This window comes from Gopherus flavomarginatus, chromosome 1 (genome assembly GCF_025201925.1).
Source record: "Gopherus flavomarginatus isolate rGopFla2 chromosome 1, rGopFla2.mat.asm, whole genome shotgun sequence".
Lineage (NCBI taxonomy): Eukaryota > Metazoa > Chordata > Testudines > Testudinidae > Gopherus > Gopherus flavomarginatus.
In genome coordinates, this window is record NC_066617.1 from 359,957,612 (window position 1) to 359,979,086 (window position 21,475).

At 44.6% G+C, this 21,475-nt stretch overlaps 2 protein-coding genes across 5 annotated transcripts in view; both read right to left on the reverse strand.

The window, feature by feature from the left end:
- DGAT2 (diacylglycerol O-acyltransferase 2) overlaps positions 1–21,475 on the reverse strand; it is a 660,465-nt gene that overhangs the window by 439,768 nt on the left and 199,222 nt on the right. Inside the window, exon 10 of one of the 2 annotated variants that reach the window (XR_007770607.1) lies at positions 20,030–20,040. The exons of the other annotated variant lie outside the window; for it this stretch is intronic. The gene's annotated coding sequence lies outside the window, so the exon portion shown is untranslated. Of the gene's footprint in view, positions 1–20,029; positions 20,041–21,475 lie in introns of those variants that run through there. 2 annotated transcript variants of the gene reach the window in all.
- Positions 1–21,475, reverse strand: part of UVRAG (UV radiation resistance associated) — a 185,041-nt gene that overhangs the window by 33,265 nt on the left and 130,301 nt on the right. The gene's annotated exons all lie outside the window — the stretch shown is intronic.

Consider the following 21,475-nt stretch of genomic DNA (forward strand, 5'->3'; position numbering starts at 1 on the left):
ACAAGGGTCATATGACTTAAAACCTGGGGCACGGGGCATGCCTCAGCCCGGGCGCTCTAACTAAACTAATTAAATAACTAACTACAGGTACCATACACTAAACGAACAAGCAGTTTCAGGGATGAGCTACAGCAAAGCTGGAGCAGAGCAGTTCCAAAGCACCTTCACTGGCAGCAAGACGGAACTGAAGGTAGGAGGAGTGTGCAGCACCCCTTATACTGCACCATGGAGGCGCCACTCCAGGGTCGCTGGGGCTCTCCCCTATGGGTACTGCTAGGGGAAAAAGTTCTGGCACCGGTGCACATGACCAGCACGCACACCTATTGCGGAATAGACACGAGCAATCACTCGAAGAAGAAAGCTACATTCACTGAGAGGTAGAATAATGAACAAGTGGCTAAACATTCAAAGGAGAACCCACTAACTTTGTTAACACCAGGTTTAAGTCCCAAGCGAGGATAAGGATCCTCCACTTGGGGATACAACCAGCCCAAACCCTTTAGAAATCTGATTGTCATAGGATTGGAGGAAAAAATGTGATAAGATCAGTGAAAAGCCAAGAAGTGCTACATGGACTTTAATGAAATTAATGGCAAGACCTGCCTGTTTCAGATGTAACAAATAGTCCAACACATGATGGACTAGAGCCCAGAATAGAGAAACACCTTTTTCCGGGAACCAGACAGAGAATCTTTTTCACTTGAACAACTACGTATATTTAGAAGGTTTTCTACTATTTAAAAATATGTCCTGAACCCCCGTTGAACAAATCCCTTCCTGAGGAGTCAGCCATGGAGTATTCAGGCTCTCAGACAGAGGGCCTGCAGATTGGGGTAGAGGAGGTGACTGTGGTCCTGAGAGATCAGCTCTGGATCCAGAAGTAGTGTTAATGGAACCCTGACTGAGAGGGTCAGCAGAGTGGAAAACCAGTGTTGCTGAGGCCATGCTGAAACCTTGAGCATGACTTAAACATGGTACTGCCTGATTTTCAACAACACTGGGGAGGGATGGGACTGGAGGAAATGAGTACAGAAGCTTGACTATCAGGGTAACAGGAAAGTATCCATCACAGACCCTGGGCTGTGATCTGCTCAGTAACAAATGTGATGACATTTCTCACATGGCCTTGTTCGCAATGAAAAATCAACAGAGAGTCCCCCACTGCTGAAAAGGAAAGCTTGACAAGGTAGCCAGATGGCTCTCTCTCTTCTCTGACATTTACATGAAGAGTCAAAGCATGGGCAGACCATAAACTTTGCGCCTGCAGGGACCCCCAGGGTGCACTGCTACCTCTCCCCTAACCAAGGGCAGAAGCATCTGTGACTAGAGAGGAAGTTGACTGACCAGGTGCAAATGGAAAACCCATTTGAAAGTTCTGTCCAGCAACCCAGAGAGGCCAAGATTTGTGCTCGTAATCAAATTAACATGCCTAAAGAAGGAGTAATTGTTGTGTACATCACTAGCCATCCTTGCAGTTTTCTGACATGGAGACTGGCATGTCAAACTATTAAGTGAGAGAGGTTATACGTCCTAGAAGGCAGAGGCAATTATGAATTATTATGGTAGTTCAATTGGCCCTGAGGTTCAGTCAAAACAGGAAAAATACTTCTGACAGATGCAGATATGCTTGGTACCCAATCCGAATGGAAAGGTCCAAGGTGGCAACAGGAACGCCTTAATCAGCAGAAACTTAAGCCGCGCCTCCCTGTCATTTTTGGTTTTAGGCATAAAGTCTCTGCAAATTAGATACCAAAGCAGATGTGAGTGTCTCTAAGACACTTCAGGCAACTGGAGCATGAGTCATTGCCTGGTATCAGTGTCTTGCAGGAGTGGCAAGCCTTGAATACTGGCAACAGAGCTGTGTCCCGGTACCTAGTAACGAGAACCAAAGTTTTCAAAAATACACTTCAAAGAAAGCTTCTCTTTCTAACACTACCTCTTAAGCTAGTACAAATAGGTATGAACTATATACAAATAGAAGGAAACTTGTGATAGCAAGACAAGATGCTCCACAACTGTCTTGGGTGGAAAGAAGTAAATGAGGTTGGTGGTGGGTCCACCCTTTATATCAGGGGTTCTCAACCCTTTTTCTTTCTGAGGCCCTCCACGAACATGCTATAAAAACTCCAAGGACCAGCTGTGCCACAAACAACCGTTTTTCTGCATATAAAAGTCAGGGCCATTAGGGGATAGCAAGGAGGGCAATTGCCCAGGGTTCCACGCCACAGAGGGCAGCACAATGATAAGTTGCTCAGGCTTCGGCTTCAGCCCCTGGTGGTGGGGCTCAGGGCCTCAGATTGCAGAACCATGCAGGGGGGTTTGTCTTTCTGCCCTGGGCCTTAGAGAGTCTGATGCCAGCCATACTTGGCAGACCCCCTGAAACCTGCTAGTGGCCCCCCATGGGGTCCCAGATGCCTGGTTGAGCACCAATGCTTTATATCATTGCGCAGCAGCATGTAGCTTCCTGGGGCATATGTGCTGCCCCAATGGATATTGGTGAGGGAAAAATATCTGACAACTCTGCACTGTACTTTGTTGGGGTTATCGTTATCCCAGACTTTTCAGGTTCGTTGTCCAACTGCAAGAGAGACAGGCAACCCAGCAAAGTCCGAACCCAAGTTCTTTATTGATGAATGCACACAAGCAACAAAGAACAAGTCTGTTCTCCACAGAGAACCAGAACCAGCCCCCCGCCATTTCTTCAATACAGCACAAATTTATATAAGCAAGTTTACATCACAGTTAAAGCATTGAATTGCTTGCGGTTAATTAACAGCAACTGGTGAAGCATTTGATTACAAAATTCATGGCCTTGAGCAGTTCCTGGCGCACAAGCATCTTCCTTATCAGTACTGAACTTTTTTATCAGCACTTCCAAAGCTTGAGTGCAAGGTGGGGTTTTATCCACCCAGCTCCTGCTTGCTGACTTCATTTACCCACCTTGTTCATGTATCAAGCGTGTGATCACCTGCTCAGCCTATCTTGTGGGCCTTCAGGCCCACTTTAAAGCATCCTATCAATCCCCCCTTTGTCCATAGAGGACCCGAAGAGGGGACTCTTGGGGGACACATCCATTTATATATTGAGAGTTTACTACCTGGTAGGGCCTTTTAACCCTGGGGGCTTCTTTACATAGTTGAGCACCCACACAGCATCCACACCTTATGATTACATAAGGCAATAAAAGCCCACAAATAATAACAGCACTTTTAAGCAGATTATGTAGCCATCCACCTACATCAGGCAACCAGCTAAATAAATCACTCCACCAGGAGTTCCAGCTGGGTCACTTTCCCTATTAATACAGCCTTGCTATCAGTAGCTGCGTATCCAGTGTCTGATTCCCTCTCGGACAAAGGCAGATCCATCCACAAACAACTCCATTTCGGGGTCTTGGAGGGGAACATCAGTAAGGTCAGGGCAAGGGGAAGAAATTAAGTCCAAAAAACAATCAATCATTCACGTATCCACTACTTCCCTCCTGGGGCAACAAGGAAGCCGGATTTAACGTGGCACATTGTTCGAGAGTTACCCCACGAGTCATTAAGAGCAATTTCATATTTTGACAACCGTTGATTAGTTAGATGCTTATGCTGCTGCGAATTTAACAAGCTGGCCACAGCATGAGGCGTATGCACCATGAGGGTGTGTCCGAGAACTATTTCTTAAGCCTTTTCCACAATTAAAGCAGCTGCTGCAAAATTTCTTAGACAGCTTGGATGGCCGCGAGCTACAGGGTCTAATTGTCCTGACAAATAAGCAACAGGTCAAGAAGAGCCTCCAAATGATTGTGTTAACACTCCAGATGCCACTCCTTTAGATTCATGTACATACAAGTCAAAGGGTTTGTTATAATTAGGGAGCCCTACTGCGGGAGCCTGAACAAGGGACTCCTTGAGCGTTCTGAAGGCTCTTAACTGCTCAGCATTTGGATATAAAGGCTCCTTTGCCCCTTCGTTAGTTAACTCACGTAACGGCTTCAATAATTCACCAGCAGCCACTATCCATGAACGACAAAATCCAGTCATTCCAATAAAGCCTCTCATTCCTAGTTCTGTTGTGGGAAAAGGAATACCTAAAATTGCTTTTACCCGCTGGGGATCTATGCAACGAATTCCAGGTCCTAAAGTACACCCCAAATACTTTACCTTGTCTTGCCCACTGCAGTTTTGTGGGGCTGACCTTGTGTCCCTTTGTTGCCAACTGATTAAGTAGACAGATGGAATCAATTTCATTATCTTCTTGTGTTTTTGATGCCACTAAAATATCATCAACATAAGTTACCAAGGTAGGGCCTCGGGGTAATTGGACATCTTTTAAATCTTCTGCTAAAATTCTAGCAAACACCCCTGGTGCCTCCACATACCCTTGGGGCATTCTAGTCCACGTAAGTTGCCCTGGGATTGGAATTTCCTGTTCCTCCCCCCTTTGCCCGGCTGCACCTGGTATTCCCCAGGTGAATGCAAAAAGGTATTGTTTATCTGGGGCAACCGGTACAGAAAAGGCGGCATCTGCCAAATCCAGGCAAGTAAACCATTCTGCGTCTGATGGCACCATTGCCAGTATAGTGCTACGGTTTGGCACTACAGGGTGTTCTAAGATCACATACTGATTAGTCAGTCTCAGGTCCTGAACCATTCGATGCACTGGTTTTCCATCTGGCCCAGGCTGAGGCTTCTTAATAGCCAGAACAGGGGTATTGCAAGGAGAGACACATGGCATCAGGATTCCCTTTTCCTTCAAACCCTGTATGAGAAGTCCTAGCCCCTGAACGGCTTCAGGTTTCAGAAGGTATTGTCTCTGGGCGGACGGAGGCTGATCACTCTTTACTGTCGGACTTAAAAAGGGAGCTGATTTTACTAATCCCACTGCATGTTTTCCTCCCCACACTGTAGGGTTAACTTCATTTTGCACTCGCACAGGGAGATCTTTACTGAACTCTTGAACCTCCAGCCCTGCCAACAAATATATCTTTTCTAATGGGAACCTTAGAATGATGCCATCCGGATTACAAAAAATTTGAGCATGCAATTTACACAGCAAATCTCGCCCACGCAAGTTTACTGGCCCATTCATAAGCAAAAAGGAATGCTGAATATTTAAAGGGCCCAAAGTGGCCATGCAATCGCTGGTCATAAAACATCGTTCTGTCTCTCCAGTAACTCCTATTACACATTTTTCAATATTTCCTTTTGGGGCCACGCCCTTGGGTATGGCTGAATGAGTAGCACCAGTATCCACTAACAGTTCAAAAGTCTTGTTCCCTATTTTAAGGGGAATCACAAGGAACCGGGCATCACATTTAAACTGCACAAGTCCAGCCTCATAAATCTCAGGACTTCAGGGGAGCGGCGCCTCCCTTCAGTCGCTGTCCTCTGCGAACTGCCCTGCTGCCTCTGGCTTGTACACCTTCTTAGGGCGCTCTGGGCACTCTCTCTTCCAATGTTCTTCTGCACCACAATAATGACAATCACCACTTCTAATTCCTTCTCCACATCCTCTGCTTCTCGCAGCTCCTCCTTTTCCCCTTCCATTCCATCCATGACCTCTGCCTCTTCCTCCGTCATTGCTGCTGCCAACAGTGACACTTGCTCCTTTATGTCCTTCTGCCTTTCCTTCCTTTTCTTTCTTCTCCTCTCTCCCATTAAACACTCTAGTAGCAATGCTAACTACCTCAGGCAAACTTTTCCCTTGCATACCGTCTGGATGCTCTCTAAATCTCTTAGCAATATCCTCCGCACATTGTGACATGAAAACCATTTTAACCATCTCCTTTCCATGATCAGTTTCAGGATTCAAATTCCCATGCTTTCTAACTTCACAAGATCAGTCGGGCACAAAAGTCAGAGGGGTGTTTGTCTGGACGCTGAACACAAGCAGTCACCTTGCTCCAATTTGGAGTAGCCTCTCCTGCATCTCTAATGCCACTCAAAACAGCTTTCAAAAATCCATCCAGCTGTACCTTGCCAGCCAGAGTGTTAGGATCACAATTAGGGTCAGTAATTGGCCAAGGAACATCCAGATGACCTGCAGATTTTTCTTTTACTCTGTGTCTTTCATCTTCTGTCATGAAAGTATCTAATGACTGATTAACATCTGCCCAGGTGGGCACATGAGTGGAAAAGATTGTGCAGAACATTCTTTCCACTGCCTCAGGATTGTCCCGTAGGCAAGGCATAGTACATTGTCAATTAAGAAAATACGAAGTTGCAAACAGGGTATGGGTAAAAACCATCTGATGTCCCCCAGCAACCAGTGGAACCAGGGCTTGTATTGTTAGGTTTGTCTTAGAGGCATTCTCCCCCATGGATATAGGTTCCTTCTGAATTTGATGAAGACTGGCTGAAGACTGGGCAGGGAGGGTGAGACTGACTGATCTCTCTGAAGATGAGGGAACATTACTCTGAGCTCCCCCTTTATTCTCCTCTCTCCCTGAACTCTTGAATCCTTGCACTCCGCTGGACAGGGGGAAGAACAGGAACAAAATCGTCCTCCTCCTGGTGTGGCTCTGGGACATATGGCGGGGGATTTTTACAGGAGTTCTTCATATAAACAGCTTCAATAGCCACTCGTCCCTCCATGGGTTTATAATTATACCACACAAACAAATAATCCATTTGTCCCGGTCTAAGATCAACCAAAATATCCCTTAAGGAGTTCATCCTATCTGTGGAAAAGGTTCCACACTCCAGCCAGTCTCTAGTCAGGGACAAATGAAAGGTAAATGATGACCATTGGATCCGACACAAATCTCTCATCTTAGCCTTGGACAATCTGGCCGTCCCGGATACATCCTTCCAATCTCTCAGAATGAGAGATAACGGGGCGTCCCCTGGGCATTTATTGCTACCTTGTCCCATTTTCCTGTACCGAGCGCTCACTTACCTAGTTCCTGTGACTCCTGCTCAAAGGGCAGGTGGACATTGCTGGATTTAAACAGGCTCAGGCTGGTTCATGAGATGACGACTTATCGCCAGCACGAGATCCGACTCCTAGGCAAGGTTCCTCTCAATTGAAGGATGCGCGCTGCGTTGAGTTTGGAGACGGATCCCCTCGCCAGAGAGTCAAACGGGTCCCGGCGGAGTCACCAAATCTGTTGGGGTTATCCTTATCCCAGACCTTTCAGGTTCGTTGTCTGACCACAAGAGAGACAGGCAACCCAACAAAGTCCGAACCCAAGTTCTTTATTGATGAATGCACACAAGCAACAAAAGAACAAGTCCGTTCTCCACAGAGAACCAGAACCAGCCCGCCCCTGTTCTTCAAAAACAGCACAAATTTATATAAGCAAGTTTACATCACAGTTAAAGCATTTAATTGCCTGTGGTTAATTAACGGCACCTGGTGAAGCATTTGATTGCAAAATTCATGGCCTTGAGCAGTTCCTGGCGCACAAGCATCTTCCTTATTAGTACTGAGAATTTTTTTTATCGGCACTTCCCAAGCTTGTGTGCAAGGGGGGAGTTATCCACCCAGCTCCTGCTTGCTGACTTCATTTACCCACCTTCTGAGCCCCCCTTGTTCATGCATCAAGCGTGTGATCACCGGCTCAGCCTATCTTGTGGGCCTTCAGTCCCACTTTAAAGCATCCTTTTTCTTTCTGAGGCCCTCCACCAACATGTTATAAAAACTCCAAGGACCAGTTGTCCCACAATAACCATTTTTCTGCATATAAAAGTCAGGGCCATTAGGGGGTAGCAAGGAGGGCAACTGCCCAGGGTTCCACGCCACAGAGGGCAGCACAATGATAAGTTGCTCAGACTTCGGCTTCAGCCCCTGGTGGTGGGGCTCAGGGCCTCAGATTGCAGTACCATGCAGTGGGGTTTGTCTTTCTGCCCTGGGCCTTAGAGAGTCTGATGCCAGCCATACTTGGCGGACCCCCTGAAACCTGCTAGTGGCCCCCCATGAGGCCCCAGATGCCTGGTTGAGAACCAATGCTTTATATCATTGTGCAGCAGCATGAAGCTTTCTGGGGCATATGTGCTGCCCCAATGGATATTGGTGAGGGAAAAATATCTGACAACTCTGCACTGTACGTGCACACATCTGAAGTGGAATGGACATGATATCGCTCAAAGAAGAACCTGATTTAATAGCCTATCCCCGAATGACATCTTGAGATAAAGCTTTTAAATATGTGGTCTAAAAACAAGATCTGCCTGATCAGACAAAGTCAAAAGGGTTGTCATGTTTACCACAGATGGGAAAGCATATCATCTATACTCTATTAACAAAAAAGAAATACCCATGTTTACTGAAGTGCATTCTTCACTTTGTGCTAAAGTCACTTTCCCTTTGACAACATTTTATGTTGATCTTGGAATGCTATACAAATTTTGACTAAAATTAAATTGCTGAACAGATTAGAAAATAGTGAAACTAAAGGAATCCTTAGATTTGATTTAAAATTTAGTTATTTAAATAGCCTAACTTGTGAAAGAGAGCTCCATAAAATGAAGAGGAATATAAACACGTATCCTGGCCCCAGATTACACAGTCTAAACATGAGAAAGTGTCAATAATCCTCAGAAGCTGAAGCAAAAGCAAGCTAAAGGAGAATAAGAGCTTTAAAATACATGAATGACGACTGCAGGGCCCTCAACATCAGCAAAAATTATGCTTTAAAATGAGCTGCTTTTCTGCAAGCCAATGAAGCTCCAAGACCAAACAAATTGCAAAACATGGAAGGAAACAAAAATTTTCAAGAGAACCGCAAGTGGGACACGATAATTAACAGCTTAGCCTGGTAATCTTTCACCTTAAGAAATGGAGCCAAAATCCAGCTTTTATATCAGAAAGGCAAGTCTTGCCACTCAGAGCCATGAAAGAGTGGACAGGAACTGACAAATCTATCTTGATGTTGTCTGCACATAGCAGAAGAAATATTTTGCAGGGGAAATATGTAAACACAGCAGAATATAGGTGTCAGAGATGCTGAGGAGGAACGACACACTTTGGAGACGTGAGTTTGAAGCAATAAATCAACCATGCTGAGATGTGAAAACATGTATGTGTCATAGAATCATAGGACTGGAAGAGACCATGAGAAGTCATCTAGTCCAGTCCCCTTCATTTATGGTAGGACATTGTATTATCTAGACCATCCCTAACAAGTGTTTGTCTAACCTGCTCTTGATCTCTAATGATGGAGATTCCACAACCTCCTTAGGCAATTTATTCCAGTGCTTAAATACCTTGACAGTTAGGACATATTTCGTAATGTCCTACCTGAACTGTCTTTACTGCAATTTGAACCCAATTGCTTCTTGTCCTGTTATCAGAAGATAAAGAGAACCATTTTTTTAAATGTACTTGAAAACTTATGTCCCCACTCTCTCTGTCTTCTCTTCTGCAGAAGAAGTGAACTCAGTGTTTTCAATTTCCCCTCAGTCATGTTTTCTAGACCTTTAATCATTTTTGTTGCTCTTCTCTGGACGGTCTTCAATTTGTCCACATCTTTCCTGAAATGTGGTGCCCAGAACTGGACACAACACTCCAGTTGAGGTTGTATCAGCGTGGAGTAGAGAAGACTACTTCTCATGTCTTGCTTACAATACTCCTGTTAATTTATCCAGAATGTTGTTTGCTTTTTTTGAAGCAGTGTTACACTGCTTACTCATATTTAGCTTGTGATTCACTCTGACCCCCAGATGCCTTTCTGCAGTACTCCTGCCTAGTCAGTCATTCCCCATTTTTTGTGCATGAAATGGATTGTTCCTTCCTAAGTGGAGTACTTTGCATTTGTCCTTATTGAATTTCAGCCTATTTCCTTCAGACTATTTCTCCACTTTGTCCAGATCATTTTGAATTTTAATTCTGTCCTCCAAAGCACTTGCAACCCCTCCCAGCTTGGTATCATAAGAAATCAAAACTATACAAATCACCAGGCAGAGAGATCCAGCAGTAACACAACAGGAAAATTAAACTCTGATGCAAAGACACATTTGCAACAGGGCCAAAGGGAGTCTCAGTGCTCTGAGCTGAAGAATGGATTCTGTGAAACAGAGTGTGATGTGGTGCCAGCCTGGCATTGGCCCAGAGAGGGTTAAAACCAGCCTGGAGAGGCTCAGCGGCAGGCAGCTAAAGGAGTGGCTGCAGGGGAAACAGTCAATTAGGGCAGCGGTTGGACGAGCCAGTCAGGGCCCAGCTGGCCCATATAAAAGGAAGCCGCATACCAGAGGAGTTAGTCTGCTGCAGGGAGCCCTAAGGAGATAACTGACTTCCTAGAAGGTTAGAGAGAGACCAGCACCTGGGGAAGAGCAGGTGCTAGCAGGGATTCGGGGCTAGGAAGAGCTCCTGACTAGCTGCCAGAACTTACAGGCTCGAGGCCCTGGGAAGAGGGCAAAGGAGCTGGAACCAGAGGCAGGAGCAGAAGGAACTGAATCTGCAGGGAAGTGGCCCAGTGAATAGAGACAGTGAGCTGGAAGGAAGAGGCAGCAGGAAGCTGCTGTTTGCAGGGTCCCTGGGCTGGCGCCCAGAGTAATAGGAAGGCCTGGCCTCCCCCACTAGCTGCTGAAGGAGCCACCTGGCTGTGGACTGCCAAGCCGCTGCGAGGAGTGGCTGGACTCTTGTTGAAGGAGTCCCCCGGCAGGAGGACAAACCAGATGGTGACACAGCCGGAGGGCTGTGCCATAGAGCAGATGCCGAGAGAAAGGAACTGCAACAGGTCTGCAGGTGGAGGTGAGGACGGGAGAGCCACCACTACCCGAGGGCGCACCTGCTGGGACTGGGCTAATTCTTAAAACGCACAGCAGAAGGTGCCAGTGTGGTGAGTGACCCCGAGTATCAGAAAGGTACTTCAAGCAGGTACTCTCAATGAGTGACTGCCAAACCAATTTGGATACAAATCTGAAGTTGGGAGGCACTTCCACAGCCTACTTCAATTTTTTTTTTTTTTTTTAAAAAGGGACAGCAGGTTATTTTCAAATCCAAACTGAGCAAGATAAATATCAATTATTTCAATACGGTTATTTAAACTATCCCAACATTTCTATGACACCAAGACAAGTCAGTGAAGTTGGTAGTTGAGGGCACCCTGCCAACAAAAGCATCATTGAGAAAGCTCATATCACACCCATGACTAAAAGGAGCAGCAGGAAAGCCCATAAAATTAGGAGTGGATGTAACTGAAACTATCCACAAAGTGGTTGAAGAAGCTTACAGAAAGGCAAGGGGTAGGGAGACAAGCAAAGAGCACACAGTACCTGGATCTCAACGAGGACCATGTTCAAGCCAAAAGGTGCAAATCTACCCCAGTGGTCATTTAAGGGTACGTCTACACTTAAAACGCTACAGCTGCACTGCTGTAATACTTCTGAGTAGACCCTCACTACAGTGACAGGACAAGTTCACCCATCACTGCAGTTAATCCACCTCCAAGAGCTGTCACTAGGTCAAAACAAGAATTCTTCTTTTGAGGTCTATACCTGTGGTTAGGTTGGCTTAACTGCATCTCTCAATGGGGTGGCTTTTTCCAGTGTAAATTTTCAGTGTTGACCAGCCCTAAGGTTAATTTAACAAAAATGTATAAAATATGCAGGACTGCATCAAAATGTGGAAGACAGATGCTAACAGAAAGTAAGTGCTGAACATGGAATATTCATATGCCATAAAATGACAGGAGGACTCAGTGTAATTTATGAATCAGATTAATCACAAAACATTATTCTACATGTTAAGAAATTCCCAGGGTGAAGAGCGCCCAAAGAATGCAGCCTTCTAGCAGCACTGGATGTCCAGTAAAAATCCTATACAAATATTGAAGTGGGCCACCCTGCTAAACTCACCCACTGGTACAACTATCTTAATAAACTGAATGGAGTTTACAGTATATGATTCACATACATCATAAATATGAATGTTAATTATTTAGACTGTAAGCTGTTTGGGGCAAGAACATCTTACGGGTTTGGACAGCACCCAGTACAACGGGGCCCTGATAAATGCCTGAGGTTCCTAGGTATTACTTCAACACCACCACCATTTATACCCTAAATAGCTTGTCAGTGATCCATGTTAATTTGCATTCTCAGACTGTGCCACACAGTCTGTAGTTCTGCTGGGAAAGCCCTCACCACCAGCTTTTATTTTTCTACTGAATATAACAATATATAATGTGGACATGTCTAATAGTTAGATCATGACCTCTGGACAGGGCAGGCCTCGGAAACAGACAATTACAGCACTTGCCCTGGTCTTCAACTTCCAGGGGCACCAAAACATCCAGGGGATGCCACATTGCTCAGCTATCTTTAGTTGGTTTTCTTTTTCCCTTCGCTACTACTTGGCCTTTTTATTTGTTTTTTGTGCTTGGTTGCTCCGTGGCGGGGGCGGGGCAGCACTAAACATGTTTTTCAGCAGGTTACTCTCCCTTCTGGGTTCTTCCACTGGCTCATCATGGACTTCTCGGGCTAGGCAACTTATCAGTGACTCAGGGATAACATCTACCTCAGAAGGGTGAGGAAGTTTGATTGCTGTCTGAAGTGGTTTGACCTTCAGATGAAAGGCATCATAACTACTTTAACTACTTTTTAAATATATATATTATAATATATGTAACACATATCTACTTATAAAAACAATTAAAATGCAAAGACAAATCATTGAATTCCAAGGACATTTCAATATAATTTTGCTTTATAAAGATCAAACTTGTTTTAAATTAGCAAGATTTTAAAACAGAACAATTCAGTTTTGCTTTTTTCACAGATTACCCCTCAGACTAGCAGCCCTAGTACTTGTTACTATTTACATTACTGCAGTACATCTACACTAAGTTTGCACAGGTGGTGCAACTAGCTCTAATCTGTGCACAAAAAACTCAGTGTAGACAAACCCCAAGGATCTCAACCTTGAAAGAGTAATTCATGACTGAAGTTCTCAATACAGAGTTGATGGCAATGGACTAAGAAAAGATGGTTACTCACCTTCTTGTAACTGTTGCTCTTCAAGATGTGTTGTTCACATCCATTCCAATCAGGTGTGCGTGCACTCCATGGACAGTGGTCAAACTTTTTCCCTTAGCAGCTCCTGTCAGGTCAGCCAGGGAGCCCCCTGGAGTGGCACCCTCATGGCGCTCAATATACGACCCTGCCAACCCAACCCCACTTTGGTTCCTCCTTGCCAGCTACTCCAACAGAGGGGAAGGAGGATGGGTGTGGGAATGGACCCGAACAATACATCTTGAAGAACAGCAGTTACAAGAAGGTGAGTAACCATCTTTTCTTCTTTGAGTGATTGTTCATGTCAATTCCATCAGGTGACTCCTAAGCTCTCCCACTGGGGTGGGGTCGGAGTTAAGGAATCACTGACCGGAGAACCACTCTGCTGAGAGCTGCGTCGTCTCTAGCATGCTGGGTGATGGTGGAAAACACAAGCACTGAGGACCAAGTTGCCACTCTGCAGATCTCCTGGATGGGCCCCTGGACCAGGAAAGCGGTGGATGAGGCTTGAGCTCTTGTCGAGTGGGCTGTAATAGCCAGGGCTGGGACCTTGGTGAGGTCATAACAGGTATGGATACAGTCCATAATCCAGGAAGAGATGCATTGTGAAGAGACCGGAAGCCTTTTCATCCAGTCTGCCACCACTGCAAACAGCTGGTTTGATTTTCTGAAAGGCTTTGTACGCTCAGTGTATAATGCCAGAGCTCTCCGCACATGTAAGAGTGAAACCTCTGCTCCTGTGCATTGGCATGTGGGGCTTGGGATAAAAAACTGGTAGAAAAATGTCCTGGCTGAGGTGGAATTGGGATACCACGTTGGGCAGGAAAGCTGGGTGCAGTCTGAGCTGTACCTTATCCTAGTGGAAGATTGCATGGAGGAGGGGTGAGGGTCAGAGGTTAGTGCTTTTAACTCCGACACCCTCCTTGCTGATGTGATAGCAACCCAAAAGGCCACCTTCCACAAGAGATACAGAAGGGAATGTGTAGCCAGTGGCTCAAATGGGGCTCCCATTAGTCTAGCTAGGACCAGGTTGTGATGCTGTGTACCTCAGGGGAACATTCAGCATCCTCATGTTCATCCCTGTAAAATGGTTGTGTGGTATCCAATGCAAAGTTTGTCATGTCGGGTGTCTTCGGAAGGCTCATGATGCACTGGCCATTGTTGTTATAGTTATGCAATAAGATATAATTTCATGTATGTAGTTATGAGGCTGAAAATGTAGCCTCATGGCTTAAAATAATCCCAGGCAAAAGCTCTCCAAGAGCAGAGAGGCAGTTCACAGCTTATCAGGGCAGGTATGGGTCAAACCCAGCCCAGCCTCACAGGAACAAAGGACGCTGGCCTAGACAGCAACAAAAGGATCTATTAGACTCTCGAGTGAGTCACCCCACTTCCTTTGGCCAGTTTGAGACTGTGATGAGGTAATGCTCACCTGACTCTGAAGGGGGGGAGGGAGGGCAGGAAAGCCAAGAGGGAAGAAAGAGCATGATAAAAGGAAGAGACGTTTGCCATGCTCTCTCTCTCTTCCACCTACATTTACAGGCACCACACCAAGCGACTGAACTGCTGATCAAAGGGGAGAGCCTGGCTGAAGAGCAACCAGCCAGCCTGTGGTGAGAAGCATCTAAGTTTGCGAGGGCACTGAAAGTGTTATCAGCTTAGAATGCATTTTGCTTTTATTTCATTTGACCAAATCCAACTTGTTATGCTTTGATTTATAATCACTTAAAATCTCTCTTCCATAGCTAATAAATCTGTTTGTTTAGTCTACCTGAAGGAGTGTGTTTGGTTTAAAGCATGTCAGAGACTCCCCTTGAGATAATAAGCCTGGTACATATCAATTTCTTTGTTAAATTGAACAACTCATAAGCTTGCAGCATCCAGTGGGCATAAATGGACACTGCAAGATGGAGGTTCCTAGGGTTGTGTCTGGGACTGAAGATATTGGCTAGTGTCATTCAGTTGCACAATCCAAGGAGCAGCTTACATGCCATAGGCTGTGCGTGAACATCCCGGGAGTGGGGGTTCTCACAGCAGAGCAGGGTAAAGCTGGCTGCCAGAGTCAAGGACTGGAGTGACCTAGCAGATCACTGGTTCAGATAACACCAGAGGGGAACGTCACACAACCTGATGTCCCAAGTCAGTACTGGTTGGCAGGACTGTGAGTATAGCCTTTCCATGCCTGAGACTGAACACCCCAACTCTCCCAGGTGGAACGCTGAGAAGGCTGCAAGGTGTACCCTGATGGATGATCCGGCTAGGCCTTGCCGCTTCAGGTCCAGTAGATAGTCTAGGATGAACGGTAGGGATATGTGACTGCGATAGCACCAGCATGATAACCTTTTCATTTGGCCAGGTAGGTGGCGCTAGTGGAAGGTTTCCTGTTCCCAAGGAGCACCTCCCTCACTGATTCCGTGCATTGGAGCTCCCTTGCATTTAAACCATGAAGCTTCCAGGCTGTGAGATGGAGGTCCAGGTGAAGCATGCGGCCGTGGTCCTGTGTAATCAGATCAGAGAGGAGCGGCAGTGCGAACAGGGTGCCCACTGACAGCTCCAGAAGTGTGGTGTACCAATGTTGGTGTGGCCACACAGGAGTCAGCAGAATTATCTTTGCCTTGTCCTTGCGGATCTTGAGAAGAACATTGTGGATGAGTGGTATCGGAGGGAAGGCATACAATAGACGGTTCTCCCAGTGCATCGTGAACACATTCGAGATCGATCCCAGACTGTGCTTTTGGAAGGAGCAAAAACATTGGACACTTCCTGATGCTTCTGGTGGCAAATAGGTCTGTTACCGAAATGTCGGGTCTGCCTAGCTGAGAGCCAATGACAGCCAGACAGGGATAAGGAAAGGTTGCTTTATTCTGCAGAAGAAAGGAGAGTTCTGTACTTTGGTACAAAAAAAACTCTACTCCATACAAAAACCAAGAATCTTTTATACACACACACACTTCGGTCGTGTTAGCATTGGATTGGTGGTTAGCAAACCCTGCACTTCTGCAATCTGCTCAGCAAAAACCAGCCTCAAGACTCATAAGGAAAGACAGTTCAAAAGTTCAGGCTACTGTGTCCATGAGATATCCAATTTCTCCTAATGGTTGCCAGCTATTATAAGACTACTAGCTGTTGGGGGGTGGAGGTGGGGCTGCTAACTGTCACAGGTCTACCTGGGGAAACTTCCACCTTTGGAAGATGGAATGTTGACCGGGGACGTTGACTGGTGCCGGGGTGCCACACTGTGCTGCCATTCCAGGGATCTTCAGTACCGAGGGTCTCTACCACCAGAGTACTTCCTTGGTACTGGTTCACAGACTGATACTGAGGTACTCTGCACCAAGCTTGGGCCTGGGGCTTGGCGGTTGGGTGCCGCTGGATGGGGTGTGGGTTCCGGGTTCCATTAATCGCTGCTTCAAACGGAAGTCACGTTCCTTTCCAGTCCTGGGCTTGAAAGCCTTGTAGATCTTACAGCGCTCAGACTGATGTGCCTCCCCAAGACACCTCAGACATGAGTCATGAGGATCACTACTGGGCATAGGCTTCTTGCATACACCACAAAATTTAAATCCTTGGACTTGAGGCGTGCCCCAGTGCCCAAGGTGGGGTGAGGGGAGAACGACCCACTCACCAGACTACCCTAACTACTGAACAATAAACTAACTACAAAACAAAAAACTGTGTAGAACTAAGTAATAGCTAAGGGAACACTTGCAGGCAAGTGAAACACTGTTCCAATGCCGCCACAGATGGTAAGAAAGAACTGAAGGGGGGGTCGGATCGGCGGGGTCACATACTGAGCACCAGGAGGACACCACTCCAATGGGCTCCCTGGCTGACCCGACAGGAGCAGCTAAGGGAAAAAGTTTCCAACTGTGTATGCAGATGACGCACACCTGATTGGAACTGATGTGAACAATCACTCGAAGAATTATTAATTTACAAATGGATTAGCTGAACTGATACGTTGCCTTAAAAGTGGCATTTTAAAAATGAACCTGATCCATACTAAAATTCAATTCTTTTTTAGTTTGTGATTTTTCCTCCCTCTGGTCCTGGGCCTTCTTTCCATAGGAAACAGCTGGAAAGAGCACTAAAGAGGAGTTATTGATGCCACATTATCGGAAAAACACTGCCATTAATGCAGGTCACTACTGCATCAGTTAACAGTTGTGTAAATTCAACCAAAAGAATAAGATCCTTGAAAAATGATCCTATTAAAAGAGAAACTAAAATCAACATGAATACTGAAGATGTTTACAAGAATAAGTTTGTGGTATAGATGAAAGTCTAAAATTCAGTAAGACTTGTCTACATGGTTGTAAACATTAAAGAACAGCAAGTGAACAAGAAAAAGGAGAGGATGCAGAAGTGCAAACAAATTGGTAACTAAGAAAACCAAGAAAGATTCTCAGCTGCTCCCAATCTCATGTTGAGAGTTCAGACACACCTGGAAAAGCCTTGACAGTTACCCTATGCAACAGACATAGGGTATGTCTATCAAGTCAGCCTATCACTTGACAGGTCAGCCTATCAAGTGACTTACCAGCAATAGCCTGCAAATCTCCATTTTAACAGCTGTGTTGTATGTGCGCTTTATATCGAGAGCCAAATATTTTCCAAACACACACTGGGTATTTGACCTCATGTGAATAAGTGCACAACAGCAAGTGCTTGACTTTGAAAATCTAGTCCATAATTTCTCCCTTGAGCTATGCTTCTTGAAAAGAACCATTTCCATTTATTTTATAAAGAAGTACTAAGAGTATTGTTTAGAATCATTAGCCCTAAAAAAGAATGACTATGCATGCAAGTCTTAGAGGTGAGAAGGAAATGAGGCATAGATATTCACTGGGGTAATTTGATACCCCCAGAGAACCATGCCTAATATTCATATATGTTTTGAAATATCACCTAGCCAAAAAATGTATTTTGTCTTGCTAATGACCATACATCACTCTAAGGAAATACCTGTCTGTATAAAGACAATGTCCCTAAAGGATAATGAAGGCTTGCATCACTAGTACTTCAAAAGCCTACTATGTATAAAAAGGGGGGAAAAGGGTATCTAGTACTATATTTATATGAGTAAATTTACTTCTGTTTAATAACAGTCCCAAACACATTACCTCATTCCTGCTCAACCAAGATCGAAAATTTTGATCCTGTCTACACTATTACTAAATTGATTAAAACCTTACAGAAATCAAGCCAGACTACTCTTTCCACAGATCTAGCGTGCCCAGCGGTAGACAACCTTGGATCATATTAGCACTGACATAGAGATACATACTATATAAATAACCAAGATATGTTTTCCTCCTTTCTGTGACTTGTTAGGAGGTCAGAGCTAGCAAAGGGAGAACGCTTTAGGCTGTGAGCCAATTTCATGGCTGATCTAACGCTGCTGAAATCTGTTGAGTTACACTAGAGATTAATTTGGACCTGAGAGATGATAAAGTAGAATTTCAATATTCTGATTTAGTGCCACTCTAGCAATGCTTTTGATTGTATTCATCTCAATGCTTACTCCCATTTATGAAGTTTATTATGACTTTTCTATTTCTGTATTTTTCTTCTCTATTGCCAACATTCTCTTTCAACCGTAACTAAAATTACATTTGGAGACAAATATAGGTCCATTACTGATTCATGTTTCTGAAGAATTAAAGTATAATACTCTGGTCAGTTAGGGTAGACAAAAAGAGGGTGGTAATGACCTAATCACTGGCCTGGAAGAGATGGATCTTTCTTTCCTCAAAATGACATATCAGGGCTGCCAGAGGGCGATTGTGCGCAGAGAGAACCAATGACTTACAAGGTATCAAGTGCTTGTTTCTTTTTTCTTTTCTTTCTTTCTTTTTTTTTTTTAAAAAGGTTCTGGTTGCTATATTGCATATTTTATTCTGGAAGGTTTCTGAAATGTAACCTTAAGGCGGAGAAATAAGACAAAACTCTATATGTAAGTACCAAAATAGCATCACCACTGCCAGCACCAGCTTTCAGACTCAAGCCTCTCCCCATTTGCTACAGGATTTTATTATTACTATCAAAAAGTTTGCTCTATGGTGCCACTCTGTCCCCCACAACCCCATATTCCACCAGTAGTTTGACTCTTAACACAACATCTTGTGCTCTTTTTTTACACAAGTGTACACAGTGGACTGTACTGTTCTATACTTCCACTAGGATTTTTACTATTATTCATTTGATGTGGAAGGTGCTCAGATACTACAGCGATGGGCAGCAATACAGATCTCTTGATACATTCGGGTTATTAAAATCAAAAGAAAATCAATGTACCAGTAAGCTGTACCACTTTACATCAAATGTAAAGAAAAAAGGATGCTTTTAAATAGCACTTGTTCTGAATGGTCTGTTTAGAGCCATGCAACAGACCCAGAAATGTTACGGTTATGACAATCACAGTGCTAATGGGTTAGTGTTCCTATGAAAACACTGGCTTCCTTTAGAAAGGACTGAAATGAAGAACTCATATATACTACTAGTCTTACTTTGCTGAAATGGAAACTTTCAGAGTAAGGTAACTTGTTGGGTTCAGTGGAGCAGTAAAGGAGCCTGCATTTAATCAACTCAGAGCACCACCATGTGTCCCTGCAGCAAAAGAAAAGTCAGCGAGAGTAAGAAGTGATTTATGAAAGTGACAATGCATGGAAAAACCTGCTTAATGTAAGAGGCTTGTATAACATATGTACTTTATACTCCCGATGACTCTATACGATCTTTAAATCTACCGAGAAAAGTAATTAAATTCATACAACATGGCTGACCGCTTAGCAACATGAACTATGCGGAGCACAATTCACCTGTTCTCCATGGGCTGTGTTGGCTTCTGATTTGCTTTATAATTCTGTTCAAGGTGGTGACCAATCTAAAACCAAATATAATTTGGGTCTTTGGTTCTTTAGAGAATACCTCTCTCTTCTTAGACACTAAGAACATATAAGAGTGGCCATACTGGGTCATACCAAAGATGCATCCAGCCCAGTATCTTGTCTTCCGACAGTGGCCAATGCCAGGTGCCCCAGAGGGAATGAACAGAACAGGTAGTCATCTAGCGATCCATCCCGTCGCTCATTCCCAGCTTCTGGGAGACAGACGGTAGGGACATCATCCCTGCCCATCTTGCCTAACCTCCATAAACTTATCTAGTTTTCTTTAACTCGGTTATAATTTTGGCCTTCACAACATCCCCTGGAACAAGTTCCACAGGTTGACTGTGCACTGCCTGAAGAAGTGACATACAGTAAAGAAGTTACAAAGTACATAAACAAATTTTAAATTCCTGTGAGATTTTATTATCCACCTACTTTCTTCTTCTTTGCCTTGTCCCATCAGTCAGGGTCAGCAAATCTTTTTAGTCTCCCAGCACACTTGTCAAATGCGTCTTCAAAGACAACCACCTTCATCCTGTCCTCCTTCAGAATCTCGAACCACCTTTTTCTAGGTCTTCCTTGGGTTTTGTCCCATGACTACCAGCTCTTTACTACAGTCAACATAGCCCACATTTCATCATTTCACATGACCCAGACATCATAAGAATGGCCATATCAGGTCAGAACAATGGTCTAGCCTAGGAACCTGTCTTCCAATAGCGGCCAGTGCCAGATGCTTCAGAGGGAATGAACAGAACAGAGCAATTATCAAGGGATTCATCCAGTTGTCCAGCCCCAGCTTCTGGTAGTCAGAGGTTTAGAGACACCCAGAGCATAGGGTTGTGGTCCTGACAATCCTGCCTAATAGCCATCTCAGGTGATACTCCTTCAACTTTTCCATAATAGGGGTTACCTGCATCATGGCTTATACCATTTCATTGCATAGTCGATCAGCTCTAGTCTTACCCGGTATCCGTCTACGCATTCTCATTTTGTCAGTGTGACGTAGTAGTTCTCTCTGTTTCTCACTGCTTGGTATTCAAAACCTGATGTCATGACTAGTCTAATCATGATCATACACATTCTGCTTTTTAGTTTACTTGTTATATATTCTTATTGCAGAAAATTCCCATCAACTCTCTCCATTTATGTTAAGTGCTATTTCTGCGGCTCCTGAACCTGCAGCCACATTCCCATCACTATTCAACACCAAAGCAAGATATTTAAATTGTTGCACAGACTATCCCATACCATCTTGTTTTACTGGATTCTTATTGCCCTCTCAATGAAGCATGACATATATTCCATCTTTTGCCTGATTCATAAGCCATTTTCTTCAAATATACCCTGTGATGCTGTTTAAGAAAGGTGACCATTTATATCACTGTTAGGCATAAGGCAGGCTCTGTCCCGAGGCAGAAATGTAGCAGCCTGCCTATCTATGTTCCCTCATTGCAACAAAGCAAGCAGCTGTTTTGCCAGGGTTGGAAATGCAATCAGCCAGAACTAGCCCTTAAATTGCCTGGAGGTTCATTTTATGGCAGATAACAGGAATTGGATTGAAACAAAATTCAGTCAGTTTTTGCTTGAGAGAGGAAACGGTATAGAAGAGTAAGTGTCTGCTTTGTGCATTCCTACAAAAAA